The sequence below is a fragment of the Scatophagus argus genome, chromosome 7 (assembly GCF_020382885.2).
Source record: "Scatophagus argus isolate fScaArg1 chromosome 7, fScaArg1.pri, whole genome shotgun sequence".
In the NCBI taxonomy this organism is placed as follows: domain Eukaryota; kingdom Metazoa; phylum Chordata; class Actinopteri; family Scatophagidae; genus Scatophagus; species Scatophagus argus.
This window is the reverse complement of record NC_058499.1, coordinates 24,196,112-24,201,013: the sequence shown is the minus strand read 5'-3', so window position 1 is coordinate 24,201,013 and position 4,902 is coordinate 24,196,112. Positions and strand designations below refer to the sequence as shown.

Below are 4,902 nucleotides of genomic sequence, written 5' to 3'. Positions count from 1 at the left end.
CGTCTGTACTTGCAATTTGACTTTAGCGCTAGAGTATCATGACTTTTCTTACACTTAAGTCTTTTGTTCTGTAATGAATTAATATCCTGTAACAGCCCAAAGATTAAAATTCATTATCCTGACAACAGATGTATGTCTACTTTGACTTGATCAGACATCACCCAGTCTGGAAGAAAAGTCCAGGCAGTAAAGCAGAGCAAAGGGATCATGTGATCATTTAAAAAATTCTAATATCATAATTTGTTTTTTCTGTATTTTTTATTTGGTGCTTTCACCACCAGTGAACGGCCATCTGGTTCCATTCAGGAGGATGCAGGCGTCTGTACAGTCGATATCTCCAAAACTCTGGAACTCACACTGAAACAATGCAGATGGATAAATAGAACTACAGGTAAGAGAAAAAAACCCGTATTTTTGATTTTGAGGTGAGCTGTCTCTTTATTATACTCAAAGGTCTGGCATTTAAAATGATATATTTTGGGATTTCATGGCATAAACTTCAGACTTCTTTGCAACTTGTAAAAGAATAATTTTGGCCAGCCTGTGACTGACAGAGACAGCTAGCTGAGAGCACAGCATTATGAACATCATTTACATATCCTTGTAGTCCCACACTTTCATCTGGCTGTGTTGTCACACTGACTTCTTTCCAGAAATCTCCCCCTACTTTAATGCTCTGTAACCATGTGATTAATGACTCAAAAACACAAAATATGTAAAGGCATCTTCTGGTACATTTTTAGAAACAAACAAACATTTCTTTCCACTAAATATGAAATGAAAGTATATTGTTTGAATATGCCAACCCCGCAACATTACAAAGACAGTTTTGAAGTTTTGATAACATTCATTTCAAAATCTCATAAATTAGGTATGACTGCTTATAATATGAATTATATTGTATGACTGAACACATTTAAGGGCATACACACACATACTCACCAAAACACACACATATGAAAAAGACAGCATGTGCAGCTGCAATAAATCATTATCTGTCAACGTTATGACTCTCAGGTTGTCTTTGCCTAGTGTTCTCTTGGTTTTGTGCTGGTTGAGCTGCACTCCTCTCCAGTTACACCTCTGATGTTGCACATATTACATTTGTGAATCCTCCAAATTAGATTTCAGACCTTTTAACAAGCCATCAGCCTGAGTATTAGGGGAGAAAATACTGTCTAACATTTTCTTACAACAGTGATGTCAGAGAAAATGGTACTTTCTATGAATATAGCTACATCTATGGAGCCAAATCAGGGCCAAAGGTTTAATTAATTTGAAGAAAAGATTTGAACTTGAAAGCTGAAATTTCAATTTTGAACTTTGAAATACAACATTGTACTCAAACTAAAAATAAGTGTAGGGAAAGGTATTTTTGGTTTGAATATAATTTTTATTCAGTTCTGAAATTCTTTTGAATAAATTATCTATTTTCAGTTTTCCCTTTCATATATATTTCAGTATTTGAGGTCTTTTTCAGTTGCAGATTTTGTGTTTTCACATTCACCTTCTTTCAGATAGATGGATAGATGACTTTATTCATCCCCGAGGGGAAATTGGGTTGTCATAGTCCGGTATATTTGAATACAATAAAACACACTGTGACATGAAATACTGAATATAAAAATAGAAAAGAGAAAAAGAATAAAATACACTAAAGGACACGCGTGAAAATAAATAATAGTGAAACAGTATTAGTATATAAAATTTTTCAGAGTGCAAAAGGTGACAGGCAGATTTAGTCCAGGTGTGTAAGCGTGGCTCTGACAGAGGTAGATGAGTTGTAAAGTCTGATGGCAGTAGGTAGGAACGATTTCCTGTATCGTTCCTTAGAGCAGCGGGGTTGAATGAGTCTGTTTCTGAAGCTACTCTTTAGCTCGTCCAGTGTTTTGTGGAGGGGGTGAGAGGGATTGTCCATGATTGCCAGCAGTTTAGCCACCATCCTCTCCTCCACCACCTCCTCCAGGGTGACAAGTTTACAGCCATCAACAGACTCTGCCTCCCTGATCAGTTTGTTCAGTCTGTTGGCATCCTTTGCCTTGATGCCCACACCCCAGGACACTGCAGCAATCTTGTTGCAGGCATGAAAGGACCTGAACCTCCTCAGGGAGTAAAGCCGACTCAGGCCCTTCTTGTACAGGGACGGTGCCATCTTTTTTGACTCTTTTTTTTTTTTTCAGGTTTCAGATCTTTTTTTTGCTTTCAGATCTTTTGTTCACTTTTGGGTCTCATCTTTTCAGTTTCAAACTTTTGGCCCGGATCTGGCGTAGGGCACAAGGCACCAGCTTAGAGGCGTGTGGAATAATGAGTGACAGCATCACAAAGAAGGCTGAGGACCTTCCTCTATCACGTTGGCTTCAGGGAACAACAGTACTGTGAGAGGTATGGCTCCACACTTTCAATACACCATATTATGGGCAGCGAAAAAACTGACGCCACTGACAAGGTTTTGTTTGGTAAGCTCTTTTAAAGAGAACTTGTCATCAATTGCAGTATACTTTACTTTAACGTTTGACATGGAACCCTCTTGCCATGAGGCAACATCTCTAACCACTGTACCACCGTGCCTCCCAGCAACCTGTTTATTTGGCATGTTTTCCACCGGACATTTTGGCCGAAACAACAATGCATGACACTGGCAAGTTTGAAATTGAATTTCAGAACTGAATAAAAATTTTATTCAAACTGAAAAAAGTTTTTCCTACACTAAATTGTAGTTTAAGTACAATGCTGTGTTTTTCAAAAAATCAAAATTCCAGCTTTTAAGTTCATATCTTTTTTCAAATTAATGAAACCGTTGGCCCTGATTTGGCTCCATACACATCAGGGATATTTTTCCTTTATTTTACTGTTGTTTTTGAAATGGACAAATTAATTAGTGAATTTTCAAAATTTGAAAATTACTACTGCTGTTAGATGTTTTTATTCAATTACAAGTTCAACCCTATCAGCTGTAATTATTGCTGCTCTCCGTATTTATTCTGTTAGAAGCTCTTTCTTAACCCTACAATTATGTTGTTCATGTCCACCTCACTGAATTAATCACACTACAAAACTTTTGTTCCTTTCCTTCCATCCATCCATCCATTTTCTATACCACTTATCCGCCAGGGTTGCGGGGGGACTGGAGCCTATCCCAGCCGACTACAGGCGAGAGGCGGGGTACACTCTGGACTGGTCCTGTTGTTCTTGTGTTCCCTGCATTTTCCTTTTTGGATTATTTCTTACTTCTTTTTTCTTTCTTTCTTTCTTTCTTTTTTTTTTTTTTAAAATAAATAATAAAATAATAATAACTTAAACTCCCCATCCACCTTGTTTGCATTTAGACTTTTATTGCCTGAACTCCCAGCCATCTTCTGCTTGCTTTGGGCTTTGAATAAGTCTATTTTATTGAAGTCTCTTTCTTCACCTTTTCCGTGTGTTAGTGTCTGCATTTTGGGTCTTCCATTTGAAATTCTTAACACAGCTTGCCTCCACATTTTTCTCCAGGCCTTATCCTGCGTTTCTTTCTTCTGCACCTTATTTCCTCCCTTATCTCTTCTCGTCTTTCACTGTTTTCGCCTCATTCTGCAACTCTTTTGCTCCTCAGTCACCACACAATCTCTCTTACACTGAGTCCTCCAGTTTTTCCCGTTCTCTTTACCGCTTCCTTCTCTGCCTTCCTCCCTCCCTTCCTCCTCCATACTGCTGCATTATTCAGACTGAGTGCTATTTGGAATGGCTTGTGTTGTCCCTGAGTACCTTTCCTTTCATCGCGCTCCATGGAGCATCACTGTAGAGTTTTAACCCTTTGCAAAATCCCTGACTACACCAGATACACACACTCATACATGCATCAGGTCAGACCATGGCACACACATAGATTCAGGTTTCTTATGTTGCATTATTTTCCTGCACATACCAAGCTCAATGTAAAGAAGTTCTTGCAACTATCATGTCACACATGCTCATTTCTTCCTCTTTTCTCTTTCTTCCCATAATACCAGCCAGGGGTCCTCAGAGATCACTTTAACAGCAACTGCAGGGCCAGACTACAACAGAACAAGACGTCTTTTATTCATAACTACCAGCAGCACTGAGCTGAAGCACTTCAACTGGAGGCATCACAGCCTTACAACACAAAGTAGGGACAAGGTTCTGCACCAGAGACAAAAAAGGAAAATGAAGAAACATCCCTGCATATTTTATCACGTAAAAAAAAGCATGGGAGGCTGAATGGAAATATAAAGAGATACAAAGAGTTGCTGAATAGTTCCTTCACTGGAAGGCCCTGCATCTTTAGTGATAAAAATAAAGAAGAGAGAGAGCAAGAAGAAATGTAATAGAGTATTTTTGCAGTTGATTCCTTTGAGTTGTTTCACCAAAGTCACCCCTGTGCCACCTTAACTCTCTCTGTTCTGACAGGAATGCGTTATTTCCTTCTTAACTTTTACCTGACAGCTGTGGAAATGACCTACAGGGAGCACAACTGATAGACATGCTGAACGTTCTTGGGAAAAAAAAAAGAAGCACGTTTAGTGGTTAGTGGTGGCTCTGATGTGACTGGGGCATCGGGGTTGAAACTCTTTTGCATTTTTCATGCAAAATGTCTTTTTATAGCTGGGCTTGAGTTGTGAGGATGCAAGCTAGCTTCCAATGAAAAGTTACTGACGTCAAACAGGATTGAGACACGGAGTCAGTGGTGGTTTACAATATATTTCTATACAAAGGTTGAGATCTCAAAGGCCACAAAATTTGAATTTATACACTGAGCTGTATCATAACGTTCTGTAAATTCCACTATGAAAAGTTTTAACAATTGTTTCATTGCAGAGCTGAAAATAATCCATTTCACTATTGCTTTGCTTTTGGGATCATAAAATGGAGAAGACGCAAGCCTGACTTTGTCTTTATTTTGGCTCT

The 4,902-nt window shown here is 38.7% G+C and overlaps 1 long non-coding RNA gene across 1 annotated transcript; it reads left to right on the top strand.

Moving 5' to 3' along the window:
* Positions 1–4,290, top strand: LOC124062592. Its single transcript, XR_006843951.1, has 3 exons — positions 1–391; positions 2,241–2,382; positions 3,987–4,290. It is a non-coding gene; the product is annotated as an uncharacterized LOC124062592 (long non-coding RNA).
* Positions 4,291–4,902: the final 612 nt, after the last annotated feature.